Here is a 26550-nt window from a genome sequence, read left to right on the forward strand (position 1 = left end):
GGTCCAGGACTGGGCAGTGTTTTGTTATTTTGTATACAGCGTGGGCTGCTATGTGTTGGCACTGATTCCGTGGCACCTAACAACAAAAGCAATAACAAAAAAAACAACAACAACATGAATACACACATTTTGTTCATTTTCAATGTTTGACAGAGAATGCAAGAAAGCGTACAGTGGCGAACTGTAAAGAGATAGAAACCTGTGTTTCAATTGCATGTCATTCTTGAGATGCATAGTGTTACTATTAGGTGTCATCTAGTTGGTTTTGAGTCCTAGAGACCCGATGTATAACAGAACAAAACGGTGCCGAGTCTTGTGCTAGTTTCACAATCCTTGCTATACTTAAGCCCACTGCTTCAGTTACTGTGTCAATCTATCTCATAGTCTTAAAGGCATGCACGGAGTACAACTTTCGGGACCTTCATTTGCTGATGGGGCATGATTTGAAATGACATGAAACAACTGCAACTATGCATTAATAATGTGGAAGGTACTCATGTAAACCTAGGGAATTTGACAATCATAAAAAAATGACCTGAAATGCATAAAGATCAATATTGTACACATTAACGAGCTGAAATGCACTGGTATTGCCATGTTAAGTCAGAATATCATAGAAGAATAGGGAAAAAGAGGAAGGCCCTCGGCCAAATGGATGGACACAGTGGCTACAACAATGGGCTCAAACATTAGAGCGATTGTGAGGATGGAGCAGGATGAGGCAGGGTTTCATCCCACTGTAGTAGGTCGCTATGAGTTGGACCTGACTAGATCCCCAACCTGAGTAAATGACACTAACATGACATGGTTTATTATGGCATCACAGTAATCATCAAATAGAACATTTCAAGATCTATCTTGAAATACAATGCTTTTTGTGATAGATGAATATCTATATGACTATAAGAAAACCAGTTACTACAAGTATTGTTCAAACGTACACACCAACTACTAAAGGATATGATGAAAACATGAAAAACTCTAACAAAATTCCCAGGCTAAAATTGATCAACCATGCAATTGAGATATATTGATAATTGCTGGTGATTAGAATACAAATGTTGGAAAGAAAGATGAGGGAGTAGTAATAGGAAAATAGGGACTTGGTGTTCGAAAAGAGCTGTAAATTACACGAAAGAATTTTGTAACACCAATGAATTTTTCATTGTAAATACCAATTTTCAACAACATAAATGGCATAAATAGTGACTATACTTGTGGTCCTTAACAGATGGAATATACAGGAATCAAATTGACTATATGTGTGGGAAAAGATGTGGAGAAGCTCAATATTATCAGCCAAAATAAGGACTAGGGACAATTCTGGAACTGAATATCAATTGTTTATATGTAAATTCAGTTTGTAACTGTATAGAATTAAAACAAGAGCCAACAACATATGGCCTTGGGTATATTCTACCTCAACTTAGAGACATCTCAATAAGATATGTTTCACTAAATATTAATGACTAAAGACCAGTAGAGTTTTGAGACAACATCAAGAACATCACAGACTGTAAAAGAAGTAAAAGGTCCCTATAAAGACAGGAAAAAAGAAAAGACAAAATGTATATCAGAAGAGACTCTGGAACTTACCCTTGAATGTGGAGTAGCTAAAACTAGTGGAGACACGTCATTAGACAAAAGAGGTAGAGGGAAATTTTCAAACTGCAGCTAGAGAAAACAAAGTAAAGCATGATAACAAAATGTGCACGATCCTTGACTAAGAAAACCAAAAGGGAAGAAATATGCTCAGCATCTCTCAAGCCAAGAAAACGGAAGAAAACATTCAAGCCTTGAATTAAAATATTTAAGGATTCTATAGGCAAAGCATATGCCGCTACAAGAATCATCAAAAGAAGATGAAAAGATTACACAGTTCCTGTGTCCAAAGATTTGGTTGAATTTTCACCCGTTTCAGGATGCTTCCTGAATCAATGTTCATGGAAGACTGCTTCTTAGAAGTGAGGACGGCAAAATGTCCTCTGACGTACTTTGGACCTGTATCAGGAGCTACCATCCCCGAAAGAGAATATTCTGCTTGGTAACATAGTGATTCCGTGAAAACTAGGAAGGCCTGCTACAGTACGGAGTGACACAGTCACTGCAGCCATGGGTTTCAACATAATGATTATCAGGATGGCGCAGGACGGAGTAGTGCTTCATTCTGTTTTAAAGGGGCCACTATGTGTTGGAACTGACTCCATGTTAGCTAGGAACATCACTGACAAAAATACCCTAACTCAATCATCGCATTGGCCTATCTTAATCATTGTATTTGAGATTCGTAATTTTGCTCTGGTGGCACGGTCGGTTAGGTGTTGAGGGTGAACTACAAGGTCAGCAGTTAGAAACCACCAGCCGCTCCTTGAGAGAAAGAGGAATTTGTATACGCTTGTAAAGAATTACAGTTTTGGAAATTCACAGGAGTATTTCAGCTCTGTGCTATACGGTCTGCATGAGTCAGGATTGACTCAATAGCAGTGAGTCTGGTTTTAACTTATTTGAGAGAGATCATTTGGTGTTGGATATATGATTCTTGTTCTGCAGTTATTTTATTTCAGTGTTTGAACATGTCATTCCATTGCCTTCTTGCCTGCATGATTTCTACTAAGAAATCAGCATATTTGTAGTTTGGGTCTTTTAAAAAATTAATTTTATTGGGTCATAATCCAAATATCATACAAGTAGCTCAATTATATCAAGCAGTGTTGTACAATCATTACTACAATCAATTTAAACCATTTTCTTTCTTTTTTTGCATTAGTCCCCCATGTGCCTTTTATTCCCTGAGATTTTCATTCTATTAATTTTCTTTCTTTTCTTCTTCTTCTTCTGCTTCTCCTTCTTTTTCCTCCTTCTCCTCTTCCTCCTCCTCCTTCTTTTGTCTTTTGAAAATTTGGTTATCCTATATCTTGGTCATTCTTTTGAGGTTTATTTATGGCTTGTGTCACTTCTTTCATTCTTTTTACCCAACAGCTTTATTGGCATATAATTCATGTATCACACAATTCAGTAGTTTTATCATATCAAGAAGAGGTGTACAGTCATCACCACAATTTTAGAACATTTTCTTCATTCTTGTACTCATCATTATCACTTCGCAATTTCCCCCCAAATTCCACTACCTTACCCCCAAGGAAACATCACTGTCTCTATAGATTTACCTTTCCTAGATTTCATATACAGAAAAACATTAAAACAAAAACTAATAACAATAACAAACTAAAACCAATAAAACCTCCATTGACTGAAAAGAAAGCAAAAAAATATTAAAACCTAGAACAAATTTAAATGGATCATAAGGTAGATCAAATATTTGATAGGGTGCTAAGTTTTAACCTAACTACATCTACAATAATTCGCTTCCCAATGCATTCTGCATGATAGCAAGGCTATTCATATCCCTGGTCCATAGTCAGAGGGGATTCACCAAAGGTTTAATCTATGTGTATTTCCCTTTTACTTTCTTTTATAAAAAAAATTAAAACAGCTTTAACATGGGTCAAAAGGAAGATCAAGTGATAAGATATTACACTTTAACATAACTAGATCTGCCATAATCAATATAACAATATTCTTCCTGTTTTCATTTCCTCTTGTCTTTTGTGATGTCATGGACACTTTCTACCAAAAACCTAAAATTTTCTCGGAGCTTTAATTTCTTCTTGTCTCTTCCTGTTCTGGAATTCTGATCCCATTTAACTCGATCCTCTTCATAGTGTCCCGTTTAATTTCTAGGCTTCCTCTATACCTTTTTAAATCCTCAAGCATATTCGTATAAGAGAGTTGTCTTCAATCTCACTAATGATATCTTCCATTAATTCTATTCTACTCCCTTTTACTTCCAAAACATTATCTATTTCTGAAATTTTAATGATAATCATTTGGATTCTATTTGCACTTTTTCATGGTTTCTAATTTCCCATTTATTTTGTCAACTTGTCCCTGTACTGTTTTAAAAAAATTCTTCTAAAGTTTTGCTTCTGTTTTCTGTCATTTTTTTTGTGGGTTCTTCAAACATTTAGTTAATAAATATAATCCATTTTGAATTTAAGAGCCCTGGAGACATAGTGGTTACACATTGGGCTGCTAACCACGAGGTCAGCAGTTCAAAACCATCAACTGTTCCATGGGGCTTTCTCCACCCATCGAGAGTTAACTTAAATATAATTCATTTGACTTACTTATCTGGTAGTTATAATAACTTTTTTTTTTCCTCCAGAAGATTGTTGGCATTGTATTCTATTGACTTGTAAGCCATCTTGTCAAATAAAAAAAAAATTCCTCAAGACACTAGTGCTATTGTTACAAACATTTGGTGTCCGCCCCTCTGACAATATCATTGGATGCAGCAGCACTCCTTACACATTCTTAAGCATATGAATGTATTGCTGTATAGCTATCACTGGCTGTACTGCATTTTAGAAAAGATCTTAAAGTGTTCTTTAGTACAATAATACAACACATGGTGGGTGAATTAAACATTATACTTAATGTAATGATCTATTTTACAATCAATTGCATTTGTCTATTTAACAACACCTAACAACTTTCTACCAATTTTCTACATTTAAAAACAATTACATTTGTTACAGTGAGACAGTTTAGTTTGATTTCTTGCCTAAAATCTTTAAGTTCAATGAGTTTCTTTAGTCTCAATAGCCAATAGTTATGTAGTACATATAAATATTTTGTATTCTAGCTTCTGCTAGTTCTGATAATCTATGAGTCAAATAATAATAAACTCACTGCTTCAGAAATTCTATCTTAAAACAAATACAAAATAAAAATATGAGGCTGTCAAAATGGAGTTCCTTTCAAATTAGTTTTTACAATTCGAAGGAGCCAAAACTTATTGGAAAATAAGCATGCATATTCCATTGTATTTAAAACAAATCACTCATGTGCATTTTAATTCTTTGCCATGATCTATCTCATATATTATTTTCTTTTTATATATTTATAATACCGTGATATTTAGGGAAAAAATCAATTTGGGGTAAACACCTAAATTGCTAAAAGATGAATATAGCTAAAAGCTATAATTGGACTTTTTTCCCCACCTGAAATTCATGGACTCAAATGACAAAGGAAAATCTCCCTCTCTCTCACATATACCCATACAAACACATATTTGTAAAAATTTAACAAATAGTAGCTGTATATCTACATTTATAGTTCTTCTCTAAAAGCTTTCTAAATGACAACTAACAAGAATTAAAACTGAACAATGTTAACATTTTTGTAGGTTTTTCAGTGTTAAGCATTTCAATTAGAGTACTTTTTTGCTATTAAACATAACTATGCCTTGGATATTTATTGTTATTATCTCTGTGTAGCTCACTTAAGTTTGGAGAAGTTAAATGGCTTGACCAAGATGATTTCATTTTAGAATGCAAGCGTGGTCAATGATACTCCACGCACAGACATTTCTCCAAGACGTGGTCCATCAGACTGCATGCACAGATGAACGTGGTCCATCATACTGCATACACAGACATTTCTCCAAACGTGGTCACGTGTCTAGGTGACAAATGTCACCTCAGAGTTCGAAGCTTTTCTGGAATCTAAACGCTACATCTCCTTGAGAATGCTGCTCAAGCATTCTATACACAGAATCATGAAAATATTTCCTAGAATCAAGAATGGTTAGAAAATGTCTGCTGGTTATTTAACCTAAATAGTTTGGTTTGCTTAATTGTTTCTAAGATGTAAATCTGCCTTTGAAAATGAGTTTTAGAGGACTGCAAGAATAATAGTGAAAAAACAAACAATGCAGAGCCCTTTTTCAATTAACTAAAAGACAAAAGGGTTAATTGGAGGTAATTGGTGATCATTATAAGCAGTTGTAATTTAGAGAAATTGAACAACTATCAATGTCCCTCTCCTCAAATCTCTCATTCCCCCTAATCTCCCTCCATAACCCCCAAAACACACACACACACACCAAACAAAAACTAAACTCACTGTCACTGAGTTGATACCTACTCATCATGACCCTATAGGCCAGGACAGAACTGTCCCTTTGGGTTTCTGAGACTGTAATTCTTAGGAGGAATGAACAATTACACTGCTTTCTCCTCTGCATTTCTCTACCTGAAAAAGACTAATTGTTCTATTCCTAACTCTCCATCTTCCGCTGTTTGAATCAGGAGCATTTTTCTTTCAATTCCAAATTGTAAGACAAAACATTTTTTATCTTAGCGTTGCCTATCTATGGGCCGCCTTGGTCCTATCTTCTATGACTAAGGACATCATTGGACTACCCGTACACCATATGTTGCCTGTTGCTGATTTTATAAATGCAGATGAGTGTGGCCAGAAACCCGCCTCCCCTATCCATGTTTACAAGTTGTTTTAGCTTACAAGTTTCCAAAAATCATGGTGAAAATAATTCTGATCATGGTGAAAGAAAGACCTAGATCTCAGAATCTCAGATATATATATTAATATTAATTTTCCATGTCAGGAATGAAATTATTGTCTCCAAGTGATACTTGGCAGGTTTTGGAGAGTTTGATATCACTTCTGAAGAACACAGCCTATGACAACATTGTAGGGAGCCATACAATTGTATAGATTTTTCTGGGAACTTCTGTTCATTAAGTCAATCTTGCCATTTCAAAATATTCTACAATGGAAGCTTGAATAACCTTTCTAGATGAAAAGGGTAGAGTTACTCAAACCAAATATCAGTCAGCATACTAAAGACACCAGCAAGGCATAAACAATGGATGGTGTAGCTCTGGCCACACTTTCAGACCTTAAACAGATAGACTGTGTGTGTGTGTGTGTGTGTGTGTGTGTGTGTTAGTCAGCAGTGCTTGACTGAACAGACAAAGGAACTGCTAAAATTCCTGGAAGTCTGGTGGTTATAGAATCTCCTTCACGTGCCTCACCTACTGCTGAACATCCGGTTTGCTTCTTTCCCTCCTTCAAGCCTTCACAAGATAACTAAAGTCTCATTCAATCTTGTGTATACCTTTTTCAAAAGCAGGCATGTTCAATTAACCCCTTCTTGGGAATAAGAATAGTATCTGTCCTTGCTAAAAGGACACATGTATCCGTATGGGAATAAGTATGGCCAGAGTGCTCCTTAGAGGCAAGACTTCCTCTTACATACTTTGGCCATGTTGTCAAGAGAGACTCGTTCCTGGAGAAGGACATCATGTTGGTAAAGTGGAGGAGTAGCCAAAAAGAGGAAGGCCCTTGAGGAGATGGACTGACACAATGGCTGCATCAGTGGGCTCAGGCTCAGGAACAATTGTGAGGATGGAGCATGCTGGTTTTCCTTCTGTTGTGCAGAGTCGCTATGGGTCAGAGTCAACCGGATGGCACCTATCAACAACATCGACACTGCAGTGGGAAGGAGGTTCCTGTAAGTCTAGTGTGGGGAGGCTGTACTTATGTCAGATTCTTGGGCAATGCTGTCTTAGACATTAATTTCCACCTGCCAGTGGGCTCATAGGGAACATTACGTAAGTGCAGAGTAATCTAGGATTTTGGTTTGGGACATTGAGGTTTGTAGTACTCCTGGATACCTCAATTTGGGAGAGTTTCACTACACATGGATGTAATGGGTAGTGGAGCATATCAGATGTTGGGTTTAAGGTTTAATTAATAAATTTGGATAAGACTACTTCCTACTTGAAAATTATATGAAACTAGAGTGCTCACTTCTTTTGTGTTATAAATGACACAAACTAAAAACAATGCTCAAGAGGATTGTGTGGCTTGTGTAAAATTACAGGGCTACTTTAGGCAATTCAAAAATTAACACTGAGTTTGGTTGATTTTCCTCTCCAATTCCTTTCCCTTTTGTACCTTGAACCCCAAATTACAAAGAAAATGAAAACAAAGAGGCAATAAACTTCCAATTCAGGCAAACTAAAATAGAGAATTCCTCATTTAAGTAGTTGAACAGACTGCATCACTCTTTTTCTTACAAGCAACATGGGACTCAAGTTTCTACTCTCACCCCAGGAATTTGGGAAAGAGGAAAAATGCTCTAAAATGGCAGTAGCAGTTTGGGTAGTCATTGACACTTCAGCTAGAATTAGCAGAGAAATGAGGCAGTCATCAACACTTCAGCTAGAATTAGCACAGAAAATAGGCAGTCACCTGTTTCAGTTAGAATTAACTAAGAGGCAGTCATCTAAGCTTCAGCTCGAATTAACACAGAAAAGAAAGAACTAAACTTGGGAAGTGAGAATAGTTACATTTTAAGTAACTCTACGAAGACACTATCAAAACAACTGCTTGAGTTGTCTTATTTAACCATCAGCTTCGATGGCTTCCTGATTCCAAAGCTATGAGAATATTTGTGTATTGAAAAGCAATTCAAAATTGTAAGAAATCTGCTGATTACAAGGCATTAAATGAAAACAGAAGCAATGCTGCCTTTTTAAAACAAGCACACACGATCAGAAAACCAACTGCTATCAAGTCGACTCCCACTCATGACAACGCTGTGTCAGAGTTGAACTGCGCGCTGTAGGGCTTTCAATAGTTGTCTTTTATTGGAAGCAGATCACCAGGTTGTTCTTCTGAGGCATCTCTGAGTGAACTTGCCCTCGACACTTTAGTTAGCAGCTGGGAGCTTTAACTATTGTATCACCCAGGAACTCCTGCCCCCAGTTAACCTTCAGGAAAGCACGGCTCACCACACTATACCCACCGTATTAGGGCTTGGTGTCCACTCCATGAGATTACATTTGTAAGCTATTGAATAGGGCGAAAAATGATGATGAGGCTAATACATGACTAGTTTTTTTATTATAATCACTCAATTCCATAGGTCACTGCAATAAATGCTGGTAAGTAAGGTAATACCTTGTGTACATGGCTGCATGACTACAAGTTCCTTGAGGGCAGGAGACATATTTTTTCCCCTATATCCCTCTGATCAGCACTGGCTTAAGATGGAACATGTTTGAATGCACAAATATATTTCGCTTCGCTGACTGTTATTTTCTCTATGATATGCACATTTATTGACTTCCACATGCCTTGTGAGAAGGAATTTTCAGCAGTGGTGTTTTCAGAAGCACAGCGATGCTGCATTTCAGAAAGGCATTTCTTGGCTGCCACATTTAAGTGAGAATACCTCAGGAAACAGTTTCTACACAGCAGGTTGTTAGATTAAACAGGAATACCCTGGGTTAGAAGCCAGTGATTGCCTGCTAATCTCCGGAAAGTATACTCCCCTAACCATTAGCCACAGGTATCTCCAAATACAATAAAACACAATTACTTCTACCACATCTTTGTGTAAAAGGAGAATGGCTACCAACAAATTGCTTTTATTTGATTGTTTATTTATTGAAAGAAATTGCCTCGGAAAAGACACCTCTCTATGCAGAAGTTAATCAACACTACCCAACAGAGTTTTACAAGAAATGAAATAGTGAGACGAGGAACACTGGTGAACCAATTTCACATTACAAGTGCTTTTCTGATGTTTGCTTTCTCAGAGGCATTGAAATACAAACGGTGCATGCATGAACCAAATAGATGTTCCCAAGCATTAACCTAGTAAGCTCATGATGGAGATTATTATATAATCAGAAAAAACTAGTTTGGCATGATATGGATAGTTTGGGCAAGACATGAGGGATTTATCTGAAGCCCCTGGTACTACCTGAAACACATTTCCATGTTTTCTTTCATAAGGGACCAGTGCAGTTCTAGTCATTCATAGAACGTTCTTCTTTTCCAGCTGTGTTGTGCATGTTGAGCTACTAAGGCCAGCAATTTGAAATCACCAGCCGCTCTGCCTTCATAAAGATATGCAGCCTGAGAAATCCAAAGGAGCAGCTCTACAAGGCTTCCTAGGGCTGGAATTGATTCAATCACAGTGAGTTTGCTTTGGTATATAAATTACACACATGTATAGCCTATTATTTATGTTTCTATACATGCAAAAACAACATGGCATCCCATACATTGCTGTTGTTAGGTGCCCTGAAATCAGTTTTTGACTCATCGCAGCCCCAGGTGACAAAGTTGAACTGCCCGATAGACTTTGCTTGCCTGCTATCTTTATAAAAGCATATAAGCAAACTTCAAAATGTTTGCGGAAAAATTACATTTCCCCCCCTATTTTCTACAAATTTCTTAAACCCCTTTAATATAAGCAGGTATTTCTTCTTCAGATTCTCTAGCTGGGTTCAAACCAACAACCTATCAGTTATCACTTAAGCACTTAACTTTTTTTTTTTTTAAAGGTTGAAAGCATTTTAAAAGTCTCAAAAATGAAGTGTTTACAGGACATGGTTGGAGTGGACAAACGCCCCTTAAAAAGGCCGGGTAACAAATATTTCAGGTTCCGGGAGTCGCTGGGGGTGTGAGGATAGAGAGATGCTATGAAGTAGAGAGCAGGGGTCAGCAACTGGCCTCCCCTACAGACCCCCAAGCACTTAACTTTTATGCTACCAGTGTTCCTACCTCTCTGTGCTTGTGTGTGTGCATGTCTGACAAGCAACAGGCCGTGGTCTGCGTCGTGCTGGGATTGAAAAGCACCCAACATACGACTGGGGAAAGGCTGTCTCTTCAAGGTAGGGTCTCCTTTACTGATGTGGGGATTGAAGTGTTTCAGCACCTTCATTTGTGGATCCTCCAACTGAGAAGAAACAGCTGCAAACAACCACCGACAACTAGAGTACAAACTGTCGGAAATATAAATCTAAAACAATAAAATGGAATGAGTAAAGATCAAGCTCTGACACATTAGGGAATTGAAAGGGGCTGGTTGTTATTGTCATTTTCAATCAGGTCTTCATAGAGTCTCCTCCGCAGGGAATGAGGAATGGGATCACCTTTATAGTCACAAAGAACATTTCACAGTCTACTTAGAAGTACCATGTGGTCAGTGATCAGATATGATCCGTATACCTGCCAGGAACATCGGGTTATGTGACTATTTAATTTCAATGTCTTTTAATCCTGTTTTCCCATAAACTTTCTGTATATGTTCTGAAGATCTATACATGTGATCTTCATATCATATACATGTGATCAGAATACACACCTATGCAAACACATATATTTGTATATATGTAACACACTGATAATTCTCTCTAAACATTTTTGAAGTTTTGGTAGTATTTAAATTATTAGTTACAGAGTATATACATACATGTAAATGTGAACTGAAAGTCATATTTCACCAAGCTAAAGAGGTTTTCATTCTTTCCTAATTTCCCTTTTGTACTCTTTAAATGTGATGGTTTCAGGGTCCAGGATTATAATTATTTTTTGAACAAACTGAAGAGATTAAAAAAGTATGCCTGTTTAACAAGCAAAGTACCAATATAGTACACGTTTCATTATCATTGTCAAACATCAAATTACATTAAATCCCAGCTAATCTTCCCTGACCTTGCCCAACACATTGTTAGTGATCACAGTGGATGCAGATATAGAGCATTCATTTTAAAATACAGATAACACATATTAATAAATAGTAGAGGAAAATCACTTTTTTTTCTTCAGATGTTGGCGAAGAAAGGAGGCATGGAGGACATCTGTACCAGAGGGCTTAAGAAAGTTAGCAGAACGTTTTCATAGATTTTTTTCCCATGAACTTTTTGATGTTATCTCATACTTAGGGAGGCACCAGGGGCAGATCCACCAGTAAGTAAGGTATGACCCTTGGCAAAATGGGTTGATGTAGTGGCTGCAATGATGGGCTTAAACATAAGAACTATTCTGAGGGCAGCACAGGGCCTGGGGGTGTTCCCTTCTGTTGTGCATATGGTCGCAATGAGTCAAACTGACTCAGTGGTACTACCCAACACCAACAACCAGGTGTGCACAAGTTTACAGCAATTGTTTAATTGTGTTTATTTACTAACCTGCACTGCATAATTTCACATTGGTCTGATAGGATGGTGTGAAACCCAGGTGTGATCTTGTACTGTGGATTAATAACAAAGCACAAGTGAACCCACATGTACCATGTTTACGGGATGACCCATCCCTGGTAACCACACCTTTTCCAAAAATAATTTTATTGTATACTCATTTTAATACAGTAATTGGAAATGTAGTATTTCACAAGGAATGGTCAGAGACACAGTAATGTGTCACTGAGGAGGCTTGAGATGCTTGAACAGCTCTTTTGAAGGTAGGAGTGAGGGAGCACTTTCGAGGGACTTTCCAGTTGGTCAGCACCCTTAAGAAGGAAGAATAGCGACCACCAGTTTACAGAGTGGGAAACGGAAGGCCTGTTAATGAGGTAAAAATACCACTTCTATTGGCCTGATCCCCAAGCCTGTGTTCGAAATGCATGGTGGGCCTAGGAAACTTAGTATTTCCTGGGCATGTAGTTTTTAGAAGACATCATAGTACATTCTAACCAAATTTAACCCGTCTTTATACCCACGTCCTAAGTGAAAGTCTGGGAACTGAGATGAATTATGGAAGTTTTCCAGTTTCCTGGCGCTTTTCGTGAAGGGTTACCCATGAGTTGAGGCTCCCGTTCAGCCACTGCTACGCAGATTGCTCAGTGACAATGGCTTACACCCGTCCCAAAGCACCACAGTCTCATGATCGCCATTCTTGTGGTTCCAGTTTGTTATTTCTCATCAAAGTTCTTTTTTTTCCTCCAACGATGGATCTAAACTTAGAATTCTAAGACAATACTTTCACTCAACATTTTGATATTTGTGGAAAACTGTCATCATCCCAATGATTTCTAAGTTTTGCTTCCTCCAAAACGTGGTCTTCCTTTACTGGGCTTTGTGAAATACTTGAATGAAGACATACAGTTGTCCCCTGGTATCTGGAGGGAAATTGTTCCAGGGCAGTGTGCAGATGCTGAATCCTGGATGTTCAGGTGATTTGTATAACAGAATATCATCTTTGCATATAATGTACGCATATTTTTCTGAATACTTGACATCATTTCTCAGTTGCTTACAACGCTTCATAAAATGTAAACTGCACTTTATGCTCCCTAGCGTTTGAGGGTCGGCTTTGACCTCTGACTTGCTTTTCTTTCAGTTGCTCTGGATATTTCCATCCATGATTGGTTGAATGCACAGATTCAGAGATTCAGAATGCAGACACCCACATACCAGACATCATACTTTCTACTGATTCATCATCAATATCGCCTATCCTTTATAGAGATTTTATTAGGTGTGAGTCCCCGTGCACAATACTTTAGATGCACTATCTAATTCATTAAACCCCAAAGTACCCTGTGAGCGGGGAGGAAGGTAGAATCTGAAAATGCTCCCCCTGTTGCTGACTTTAAGAGAAGAATGTTATCTTGGATTGTCAGGGTGGGCTCCATGCAGTCACTGGAGTCCTTCCATGTAAAAGAAGAAGATAGGAGAAGGAAGGTGGAAAAGGAAGACAAGAGAAATCTGCGTGAGAACAATGCCTCCTATTGTTGCTGTGGGATATCAAGAGGCCAGGATCCAGGAGGCCAGGATCCAGGAGGCCAGGAATGCCAGTAGCCTCTAGAAGCAAGTCTCTGCTTACTGTCAGTACAGAAATGCAGATCTGAGGAGCTGATGCCGGGGACTTAAGTGGAGAGCAAATGTTTTGAGAATGATGAGGGCCATGAATGGACAAATGTGTTTTACACAACTGATGTATGTATGGGTTGTGATAAGAGTTGCATGAGCCCTAATACAATGATTAAAAAAATTAAATAAAATAAACTAAAAAAAAATAAATTTCATTATCGCAACAACAACAAAAAGGAAGATCTAAGTCTAAACCTCCAAAATGAATTTGTCCAACAACTTGATTAAGCTCAAAAACAGATACATCCCCCAACACTTCAATTTTGTTTTTTGAATCCCAGAGCTGGGGAGCCAGCAGAGCCAACCCAGACTTCGGACCTAGAGAACAGTTAGGTAATATATTTGGGAGGCTTAACCATCAAGTTTATGGTAATGTGACCTAGCAGCAATAGAAAATGAATTCAGGCCTAGATTCTTGTTTTTACCATTTTTACTGATTAAAGCTAAAGTGTAAAATTGAAGTTAATTGACTTGTTCAATGTTCCCTTTGGTGAATGGGACAGACTGGTTTCACAATTAGAGGCCAATCTCTTAATCGCTGCAGTGAAATGCCCCTCTTTACCCCTCAGCTAACTTTCTATCAGAGTTCTTATACAAGCCATATAACGAAAACATGTGCTAGCATTTTTCCAAATAGAATCTATCACAAGGTTTCCAAATTGTAAGCTCTTAGTATAGATAGTTTGCAACGATGATGACGGATGATTCCATTTTGAACACTAATTCCATCTGAAGGCACATATTTTTTTAAAAACATTTTTTGTATTATGAATTAAGTGGGGGTTTTGCATTTCAGATAATCTATTTTGTATTCAACAGTTTTAACTACTTACCAGCCTCTCACCAGTAGCTTCCTGTACCTCCTCCTTTGACTTCTCATCCCCCTCTTGTGGAATTACACTCTTTCCCTTCACGCAAGTCAGTGCCCGTCAACCCCATAGCCTATTGCTTCATCCTCATTCCTTTACCCTCCGCTGCTTGGTAACCTTCAATATCTGTGCTCTTTGGTCTCAATGTCTTTGTCCTGTTTCCCACCCCCCCCAAACAACAGTGGTCTCATCCAATAATTGTCCTTATGTAATGACTAATTTCTTTCAGCATAATGATCTCCAGCTCCGTCCATAAACACACACATGTTGACGTTAAAAACAATTAAGGGGGAAACTCTTGCAGGATCATGTTCATTTCACAAACCACAGACCCAAACCGTTCTGATCTTCTCCCTTCACGGGAACAGTACTGTTAATAAAATTTTCTCCACGGATTGGTACACTGGCATTTTCATTTTGAGAGATACAGAGGGAGAGATAGTGGTGAAAATTGGAAATGGAATGACACAGGATATTTATACTGGTTTTAAATATTTCAACATTCATCATGTGTCATTTTTAACCAACTGATGAAAGGTAAAGATGTCAGGATTTTTTAGTTCACAAAATAGCATGCAGTGTTTACTATACTGGAAATTGTAGTTGGCTCAAGTATAAATATTCTGCTTCATTCTGTTTTCAATTTATGCCCATGTCTTCCCCCATGGCAGCTCACAAGGGACAAATTGATATGCAGCATTCTATTAATAATAATTTTGATGTTAACTAGGATGTGACAAGGACTCACCATCAATTACAAATGTGCAATACCTTTTCTATTTCCTTGTTGTTAAATTGAGGAATATAACCTTTTCTTTTTTTCTTTTAGTTATAGCTAAGCACTTTAGAAATTATCATTAAGAAACCATTAATTACCCCACCATGGAAGGGAGCACGCAGGGAATCTAGGACAGAGGAACCTCTCAGGACCAGGGGTGACAGTGGTGATACCAGGAGGGAAAGGGGATGTAGTAGGGGGGAATGGATCACAGGGAGCTACGTGTGGCCTCCTCTCTGGGGGACGGGCAGCGGAGGGGTGGGTGAAGGGAGACGCCGGACAGTGTAATATAAGATACAATAATAATTTATAAATTATTAGGGGTGCATGGGGGAGAGGGGAGGAGGAAGGGAAGGGGAGGGGGGAAATGGAAAATTAGAGGCTAGCGAATTTTTGGAATGATGAGGGCAACAAATGTATAGATGTGCTTTACACAATTGATCTATGTATTGTAATGAATTGTATGAGCCCCAATTAAAAAAAAAAAAGAAAAAGAAAAAAAAAAAAAGAAACCATTAATTCAGGAGGAGATTAATGTTTCTTTTTGTGGTTTTCTTGTGTTGGAAAGGAGCTTGGCTTTTATTTTCATTTTGTGTTCCCTGATTCCTTTCCCCATCTACAATAAAAGAACAATTCAAGTACCTAAATATGTAAAATTACATATATAGGAATATATATATATGTGTGTGTGTGTGTGTATAAGTTTATATATAAATTCTGACTCATACTACTGCCATAGTTGGGAACGTTCATATGGTTAAAAATAATAATTTATTCTAAATTTTTCATTATCTATTGTATAATAATTATGTATTCTCTTTGTAATGGAAAAATCAATGTCATCCACCAAGAAATGTCTGACTTGGCTATGGGCTTATCCCATTGATATTGGGATATGACTTACTATGGACAATCACGTAAGGGAGGAAGTGGCCTTCTGCCTATTCTGGGCTAAGCTCTCAGAAGCACCAAGGCAATCTACTCATTCTCATGCCTTTGCGCCATTGTCATGGTCAATAACCCTGAAATCAACACAGCTGTGTACTCACTGCCCCTCAACCTGAATCCCAACAGAAATACACGAGCATGCTTAAACATAATCCATAATGATAGGCTATCTCCAACTATTGATGCAGCTTGAAGCAACGTCACCCACCTAGGTCTGGCTAGCATTAGATCTTTCCTGCCCATTTACAGCTGTATAGGTAAGTCAATTGAGAGCTATAGAGTTGGTGCATCCAAACCACACATGAACTAACAGAGGGGTATTGTTGTTTGCATGTGAGATTTTCATGGTTGTATGTTATGCAGCATGGCCACAGAAATACTTTTGTATTGAAAACCTCAGGTAAATTCCAACTCATTGTGACTCCATGTGTGCTAGAGTAATAGGGGTTTCAATGGCGAGTTACAGAAAGTAGATGACTTCTCGGTGAACTTGATCCACCAACATTTGAGTTAGCGGAAGACATTAACCATTTCCACTATATAGGTAGTTGAAAAAAATCTTTCTTGTTGGGTTACTTCTTCTCTCACATAGCTCTTTTCAGTTGCTCATTTGGCCTATGAAAACACCCATTTACATTTTACTGAAATGCCTTGTCTGGGTATGTGTCTTGGTCAGCAGGTGATAAGCTACAGGAAGGCATGCTCTGTGTTTATACAGCTTTGGGATCTAATATCTACCAAATTTCAAACCAAACTCCGGGTATGGAGTGAATTCCTATGCATAGTGACCCAGTAGGACAGAGGAGAGCTACCTTTGTGAGTTTCAGAGATGGTAGCACCCCTCCCAGACAAAAACCTTTTATTAAGAGACAATCCAGGCAGCATACCGCTCCATAGTGCAATCATATTGAGCAGTGTTGTACAGTCGCTACCTCAATCAGTTTCGAAACATTTTCTGCCTTCTTGAACTGCTTGATACCAGCCCCCTAACCCCCTCACGTGCACCACACCCCCCCAGGAACCCTTATTCAAGTTATTATCTCTATGGATTCACCTTTCCTAGGTTTCATATACCAAACAACCCAGAAAAATACATAATACAGAGTCAAGAAGTCTACTTGCACACAACAGATACAAACCCCAATATGGAAATACAACCCAGAAAATATTAAAAACCAAATGAAGCCCAAAGTGTATCAGAAGGTAGATCAAGTGACAAGATTTTAACTCTTCAAGTCAAATTGATCATTTTAATCTGCTATAGTCATCTCCCAATACTCTCTACCTGATAACCAGGTTACTCCCATCCCTCAATTATTGTTAGAGGGAAATCATTGGAGGCTGACTCACTGTGTAAATCCTGCACATGTATTTTCAGATCCCACTGCACCCATAGCCCTCTGCAAACCAGAATCTCACAATTTAAATTCTGACACTATTCCCTCCTTCAGATTTGGATTAGTGTAATGCAGTCTTTGACTCCTGGATGTTGGCGTGCTTCTTCCATGTGCACTGAGTTGATGTCTCACTTTGATGGCTGCTTTTTTGAAAACAAGCCTTAAAGACCCTAGACCCTAGTCTTTCTGACAGCTTGGTACCATCTGATTTTTCACCCCATTTTGCTATAGCACCAATATCTTCTCTTTCCTTCATACAGGTGAATTTCCAGCAGGACCATGTTGTAAGAACTAATTGACCTTGGATGGGAGCTAGGATTAAGTATGAGCTCCATTTGTAAGCCTATGTTTTGTTGTTGTTGTTGTTTACACTTTTGTTGGCACCTAATCCAAATATCATACAATTCGATAGTTCAACTGTTCAATCATATCAAGAAGAATTGTACAATCATTACCACAATCAATTTTAATACCCTCTTTCCCCATGGTTAAGTCGCCTTTAAAATGAGTTGTGTAATCACAATTCATTCTACTATTCCCTCCCCTGTCCTCCCTTCATACTTTACCCCCCAAATCCCCTCACCTCCCCTATCTCTCACTCCGAATCCCACATCCCCTAGAAACCCTGACATCACTTATTATCTCTATGCATCCCCTCCTTCTGCGCCTCACAAGCTGGGAAACGCATTCAAAACAATGTCAAACAAAATCAAAATTAAGTGGTAAGGATTAAATAATAATAATGTAAAGATAAAAACACAAATAATGAGTAATAAAGAAAAGACCATGTTATCAGTGCAATCACCTATACCCCAGGAGGATGATCGACAATATGACACTTTCTTTTTTCTATGGGCTTTTGTTTTCCTGCCTTTGGCTTGTTTTTCTTTCTTTAGTTTTTGGTTTGTTTGTTTGCTGCTTGGTTTGTTGCCGTTATTGGTTGAGTTGTTCTTATGGGGCTTGGATGATGTCATATTACAGCTGCCAAAGTAAACCAGAGTTGTGCATCTCCCATGGACATGCAGATGGATTGTAGGCTCTTATTTAACTCCAGCCCCAGTCCAAAAACACTGAGTGCTGTTTACACAGCCCTGCTCGATGCTCACCTTCACGAAACGATCAATGAAGATAAACGTGTTACAGAAAAGTGTGGTGAAGAAAACAGATGGTGCCTGTCTATCAATCGGAATAGCATCTGGGGTATTAAAGGCTTGTATTTAAACAAGCAGCCTTCTAAGCAAGGCATCAATGAAGTCCACATGGAAGAAGCACAGCAGCTTGTGTGATCCAACTATGACAATGATAAAATTCAAATATGGCAAAGAGCAAAGTAACAGAGCTAAATTTATGCACACCCAATTGGGAGTAGGCGATGGAGGACCGTGGGAGCCCCAACCAATATGCAGAGGAACTAGTTAGTTAGATCAAGCTGTGGCAGACCCCTATACTAGCCCCATGCAAGGGTCTTGAACAGCCTTACCTCAGTCTATGTTTTTCATCTGCCTCTGGTTCAGCCTAGCATCCTTGTTCATTTATACCACCTTATTGATTATCTTCCTAGAACATCAGGGCATTCTGTTTATAGTGTCATTGTACTAATGTTAAAACACTACTGCGAAAGGGGGATTGAATAAGTGTAGGCTAACTACATATTCCAAACTCTGAATGCAAGTAGAAAGCCTTGTCTTTGTCAAGTGGAGTCCCTGGTGGTTTCGACTGCTGACTTGGTGGTAGCAGCACAAGGCAAAACCACCACACCACAAGGATGATGCCTCACATGCCGCTGAACATTAACACCATCAAATCGAGTTTTAGGGACCAGCACTTTGGTTTCAAAAAGAGTAGGAAGATGAAAGAATACAATGATTATCTTGATAATTAAGAATACCATATGTATCTTAGCTAGTACCATGATTTCAGCCACAGAGTGTGCATCCTCTACGTTTGTATGCCAACTACCTCTTCTTCTTCGAAGGTATTTTCAGAAGTGCCATTATCCCAAGTTTCTTACATATTGCTGTAAAAATAAAATAGCATGCTTACAGAAATACCATGTGGTGAGGAGGGGAGGTTGGCAAACATTGCGTCAATACATTTGGTCAAGAACCTTCCCCTCTTCGGCTGCCGCTCTACTTTATGAAGCATGATGTCTGTGCCAGGTTGGGTTTTCTAGAGCAGCAAAACCCGTGACTCTTGTATGTGTAGTAAACTCACTACCACTGAGTCAATTCTGACTCACAGAGACCCTGGATGACAGGGCGAAACTGCCCCTTGTGCCTTTCCCGGACTACAACTCTTCATAGAAAGACCAGTCCTTCTCCCACAGAGAGGCTGGTAGTTTTCAACTGTTGGCTTTGCAGTTATCAGCCCAATGTGTAACTATTAAGCCACCAGGGCTCCTTTGTTTGCATATACAAAGAGATTTATATTGAGAAATGGCTTACACAGTTGTATACGTAGATCAGTCTAGACCGGTACAAGTTAGGGTTCTCCTGACTCATGTAGCTGTGGAAGCTGATGGACAGGCAGTAGGATGAAAAGAGGGTTGGTGCACAGGCTGGTGGATGCAGAGGCAATAAAATTTATGTCAGCTGAATAAATCCACTGCTGGTTCATCAGTGATGACTCCTGGGTTTGGCAGGCTGTGCAACAGAAGATCCAGGAAATAGTCACCGAATCCAGATCCAGTAAAAGGTAAATGGTCAAAGACAACTCTGCTCTGCTTGGTCTCTTTCTTATATACAAGTCCACCTCCCCATGGAGGTGTCATCAGTCTGCAACCTGATCGATAGGTTTGGCTCTACTCCTGTCTTCACCCTGGAGTGTCCAGTCGACAAAGACGCTACTCATCACAGACCACCTCTTGTCAAATTAAACCTCTTTAACCCTACATAACTTCCAAAGACAAGAAAAACATTACATTTGCACTTAATATGAAACACCTAGCAGGTGTACAACTGTCAATGCACTAACCCCATTTTCATCTTATATTTTATAAGTGAAGAAAAACTATTTGGTGCATGTATAAAAAGAGGAATCACTCATAACAATTGCAGTCTTCATTTCTGCATCTGGTCACATGGCCAGAGCTGGTATTTAGAACTACCTTCTTCCACTGCCCATTCCATAATTCTTTGCTGTCAGCAAGTACCTAGGCTAGTCTATGGTTCTATGGCGGGTGGGGTGATGCAAACTTCATTCCTGAAGAGTCTGGGCTATTAGTAATTATATCAGAATTGAGGTGCTGTAGTTTGCCATTGACTTTTCTCCTAGGACTGAGTAACACAAAGAGATGACCTAAGGATTCTCATGGATTCCAGACATATCCTTCCTTACCTTCCTTATGCAATACTAATCCAAGGTTCCTCTTGGTAATCAGAGTCAATCACACCACTCAATAAAGTGATTCCCTTATTTGCTGTTGATCTAGATGCACATTATTGTTGGGTGCCATTGAGTCAGCTGCGACTCATAGTGACCCTAGACACAACAGAATGAAACACTGCCAGGGTCTGCGCTCACATAAGAAAGGGGGGATCGATCACACGGATCAACCTAGAACCCCCTCCCAGGGAGATGAATAATGGAAAAGTGGGTGAGGGGCGATGGAGAACGATGTAAGATATGGGGAAAATAATATATAACTTCTCAAGGGTTCGTGAGGGATGAAGAGTGGGGGAGGGAGGGTGAAGAAATGGGGAGCTGATATCAGAGGCTCAAGTGGGAAGAGAATGCTTTGAAACTCATGATGGTGGCATATGCGCAAATTTGCTTGACACATTGGAGGAATGTAGGGATTGTGATAAGAGATGTAAGTGGCTCTAATAAAAGTATTTTTTTAAAAGAAAGAAAGAAGAAAAGTTTTCACAACTGCTCTTATGCTCAACACTGTGTCCATACATCTCCTCCAGCCTTCATTTCACTGCCCTGGACCTTACCACAGCATTCTCAACCTGTGGGGCGTGAGCCCTTTGGGGGTCGAAGGACCCTTTCACAGGGGTTGCCTGATTCATAACAGTAGCAAAACGACAATGATGAAGTAACAATGAAAATGATTTTATGGTTGGGGAGGGGGTCACCAATCATGAGGAACTGTATTAAAGGGTCGCGCCATTAGAAAGGTTGAGAACCACTGCTTTACCAAGCATGCTGTCCTGCTCCCGAGACTGGTCTCTCCTGACAATATCGCCAGAGTATGCGAGATGATGTCTCCCTACACTTGTCTCTAAGGAGCACTCTGGCCGCTACTTCTCCCAAGAGAGATCAGTTTGTCTTTTCGGCAGTCCAGTGTATTTTCAATATTCTTCTCCAGCCCCATAATTCAAATGCATTGATTTTTCTTCAGTTCCTTATGCAATGTCCACATGTCACATGCATATGAGGCAATTGAAAATACCATGGCTTGGGCCAGGCCCACTTTAGTCATTTAAACATCCTCATGTTTAAATACTCTAAAGAGATCTCTTGCAACAGATTTGTAATCTCTTGACTGCTGCTGTTTTGAGCATCGATTGTGGATACAAGCAAGACACCATCTTTGAGCTTTGAAGGCATAACCTCCATGGCACATCAAGTGAGTCTCAGACATGTGAAGTGCTTCAGAGAAAAGTACAGGTGGGTGCCAGGAGCAACCAGCATTTACAGCAAGGTGTCATAGAAGAATGAATTGGGCAAGGCACCAAGTGCATTGCCACTTAGCACAACTCATCCTTTTATAAATGGTGCATTTGAGGTCATTGTGTTCAACTTGCTTAAAACTATCCAGGGAAGCACTGGAGGGAATAAAGTGGGAGGCCACACCGTCTGATTTCAAAGTTCAAGGTTCCAATCCATATGCAATCAAGTAGTGTCAACAATGTAGTAATTAGGAACCTATGTTCATAATATCTTAACTCATTTCTCAGCTGTCTCACCATAGAACCACTTATTTGCATTTATTTTCTTGTCACTGGTGCATAGGGGTGCCAACAAACCTGGGGGGGGGGGCGCATTGTCTGCCTTCTTCCTCTATTTGACAGACTGTGAGTCACTTGAAGGAGTCTGAGTGGGCTCATTCTGTCTCTTCAGGTGATATTTTGAGAAGAAAAGGCACTTCTTTTGCAAGGCAGCGAGGTAATTGTTCAACACCACAGCGGCAAGTCCAGGGGTGCAGAATTAAGTGGCAGCGAAAGGAAAAGGTCACATATTTCACAGCAGTGAGGAATCCAACGGCTCAGGCAGCCTCTACAGTTTTGATTGCACTTTGATGTTGGCAAAAAGTTTCCCTAGTGGGAGACACAGAGGGAAAGAGCAGGGGAAGAGAGAGGTCGCTTCATTCTCCAGGTCTAAGTTAAGAAGCGAACAGAATCTCCATCTACAACATCACCTGGGCTCCTCTTCTTAGGAGCTGGGAATGTGTTTATTAAGGTGTGCAAAGCAGCTGAGGCAGGGCCTCGGACATAAATTGGACGGAGTGCCGGAAAGGAAGCTGACTCACTGAAAGTTCTGCGAGCCCTCGCAGAGAGCCAAATTACAACAAAGAGCCATGCAGCGCTGAAGGGAGCTGCCCAGGGATTGTCTGCAGAATTGCTTTCTCTCAGAGAGGCTGGCGTGCATGGCCCACTTCCCCTCGGCTGGGCCACAGGACTCATTTCACAAGCTCCTTCGAATCAGGATGTTGGGTGCAGACGACTCCCAGCCGATTGCCTCACCAGGAATTAACCCGGACCAGGCCTAACCAGGGGGGGCTTGAATCCAAAGTGGAATCTATGTCAGGCTACAAGTGCCCATCCACAGTGCTGAGCAGAGGTAGCAGATCCAAAGGACCAATATCAGCTCCCGAGCTCCTTTTAGAACGCATGGAGATGAGGCTCGCTATTATCGCATTACCTTTTGACTTTCCTTTAAGCTCAATTCTGTTGACTTTACTTCCTTGGTATTTCACCCGAAGTAAAGAATGTTCGACATGGAAAATTCCTTCTCAGCATCAGTTTTCTGAGCAACCTAACACAGTTATTGAATTGAACAGCATCCCTTCAAAAATGATTTGCCAAGTTCTATCTCTAGTACCTGGGCATGCGATCTAATGGGGAAGAGCATGTTGATGTGACTATCAGTTAACATAATGTCAGACTGCAGTAGGGTGTGTTCTAGTCTCACACCTGTTGAATCTTAATGAGGAGAAGAGACCAGAAGAGTGAGAAAGAAGAAGAAGGACTACAGACCAGATTCAAGTCAAGGAATGCTAGGGTTGCCCATCAGAAGCAACCAGAAGAGAGACTTTTTTTTTCCTCTGTCATGAAGCTTTTAGAAGAAATCAACCCAATTCATACCCTGTTCTAAATTTCCAACCTTCAGAGATTTTAGACAATATGCTGAAGCCACCTGTTTTGTGGTGTTTTGTTAGAGAAGCCCTAGAAAAGGAAGATAGCAATTTATTAATCTTGAAACACAACTCATAGAGCCACTGGGTCTGAAGGGTTTTTTGGGACACGGTCCTTTCAGGTCTTAAAATGGAAGAGTGCTAGGTAAACCAGGATGATTTTCCCTTGCACTTGTGCTAGAGATTTGGGAAATTCCATCCACAGAAAGGGCCAGGATTTCATGAATCCTCTAACATTCTGAGCATTATGAGCATTCTATCTTTCACTGATATGCAAAAATGCCCTTTTCAATTTTTCCTGCCTCTGGTGACCAGCAGTCAGGTCTTGTTCTATAGTTAATCCTTTCGCTGAAAGAGTAAATGTCCTGACTCAAAACTCCATTGGGGTGTTGGGCTCCTCCCATCGAATTTCAGAACCTGGACGTGGCTCTTCAACCCTTCCGCTCACGGTCCTTGGTGTTGCCTTCAGTGAGATTGATTTTCATGGTGCCACTCTGCTGTTTGAATACTCTGTAACAACTGCACTTTATCTTTAGTGTAGAGTCTCAACTGTTTCCATAGACATTCATTTAAGACATGGTCTCTTCACCCTTTAGCTCGTCTTGACTTACCGTTAAGTTTTTCCACCCCCCCCACCCCTTTCAGCTATACATAGATAGTAGTTTTAGAGGAAACACAAGTAGAAGGTTTCTTAGAAGCAAGAACTATGAGACTTTGACTCACTTACTTTGGATGCTTCATCAGGAGAGACCAATTGCTAGAAGACAGAAATCATGTTTAGGAGAGGGAGAGGGAACATGAGGGAACCCCTCAATGATATGGATTAACTCCACCACCACGAGGGTGGAAGCGTTGGTCATGAGGATTTTGCATGTTTGCACAATGTTTTGTTTTGCTACAAATAAGTTTGCCGCAAGTCCAGTCCAACCTGACGATGACAAATAACACGTAACTATGAAGTTAGTGTCTGTAACAATATTTATCTTATTTTACCCCCCTTTTCCTCTCTGTCTGAAAACCCCTTCTTCTCTCTGCTGCCTGGAAATCCCCAGTTGGAAAGAGTTCTTCCATCCTATTTGGTTGGAAGCCTAGGTGCTGTTTTACCAGAACTCCCACCTGCATCATCACTGTAGTTGTGACTCCAGCCTTTCCATGTTCAGTTTGTGTCTTCTCTGACTTCCGGACTGCAAGTTAAAAATCCACTCATAGTGCTTATGCGATTATATCTCATCCTCTGACTCAAAACAAACAGCTCTATTAATAAAAAAAGAAAGAACTTCTTCATGTTCTGAAAACAGAGATCGTGATCCTTCACGTGATCTACACAAAACTCTTCCTGTTTAGTGTCAGCCTACTCCCTGTGGTTCGTCTATGCTGGTCTTTAAGTTCTTCAGACATGCCATGCTTCACCTGAAGCTCTGCGTTCACATGTGCCATTTCTTCTAGATAGGGTTTTCTCTCCCTGCCCCCGACTCTTCCTCACACACCCTCTTCGAAAGATATTTCTTGATATGCCCCAAATTAAAGTCCATTCACTGATCTTCATACCGGTTTCTTTTTCTTATTGTGAGGTGCAATTGAGAGAGTCTGATTCATAGCAACCCATGTGACAGATTGGAACGGTCCCAGTCTGCAATCTTCACAGGAGATGGCCAGTTCTTCCACCTGCTGAGTCACTCGCTGGGTTTGAACTCCCAACCTTTCATTTAGCAGCCAAGCTCTTGCCCATTCTACCACAAGGGCTCCCTTTTTACTTAGAACAGCCCTGGTGGCCCAGTGATGTAACACTTGGCCAATAACCAGAAGATTGGCAATGCAAAGCCAAGAGCCACTCCAAGGAAGAATGACATGGCACGTTGTTTTCATAAAAATCACAACCTTGGAAAGCCTATGGGGCAGTTCCCCTTTGTCCTTCCCCATTACGACAAGTCAGAATCGACTTGACGGCAATGGTGTGGCTTCCAATTAAAGCCTCATTTTTATCCTATGCTTTCATAGCTATCTGCTCTTCTTCTTCGCATGCATAATTGCCTTAGGTCAATTTTTTGGGTCAGGCCCATTCTGCGATGGAGATCCATGTATAAGGAATCTATTGGAGAACTTTATTCAGAGGGCAACCTGCTGATCCGTAGAAGAAGTAAGACTACACAAAGGACGATAATTAACTAGGAGTCCGAGGGAATCACCTGAACCTGGGATGGCTCTTCTCAATTTTTGGTTTGTTGGTTTGAAATATTTGTACCTAGTCCTTACTCAGGGAGAGGGTTTGTCTTTGGGTACAGCTGCTCTCTGCTTCTGCAGGCGATTCCTGGATTCATGACATTCGTATAAGCGAGGGCAGATAGCCTCATCTCACGTCTCTATTTCCTCTCCTTCTTAATTATGGCCAAACTTAGCATCATTTACTGACTGAATAGAGAATCCAGCCTCTGTTCTAGTTAAGAGACTCATAATTAAGCTGGCTTTGAGCCGGAACCTAAAGTTTTTATGTCTTCAGACTCGAGGAGAAGAAAGGCTCTTTATGAGCTGCTGTAGAGGCCCATTGAGTTTTACACTTAGCCTTAAATTGTTTATTACTCCCCCTCAGCCTTTCTTCAGGATATCTATTTTTCACAACAACCATACTGTCCTAGCGTCATTATCATTAATATTTTCT

General features: G+C 39.9%; 1 pseudogene; it reads right to left on the minus strand.

The window, feature by feature from the left end:
- LOC101650750 overlaps positions 1-25814 on the minus strand; it is an 82548-nt pseudogene extending 56734 nt beyond the window's left edge.
- Positions 25815-26550: the final 736 nt, after the last annotated feature.

This window comes from Echinops telfairi, unplaced genomic scaffold (genome assembly GCF_000313985.2).
Source record: "Echinops telfairi isolate 266 unplaced genomic scaffold, ASM31398v2 ScPeMD7_2291;HRSCAF=2852, whole genome shotgun sequence".
NCBI lineage: Eukaryota > Metazoa > Chordata > Mammalia > Afrosoricida > Tenrecidae > Echinops > Echinops telfairi.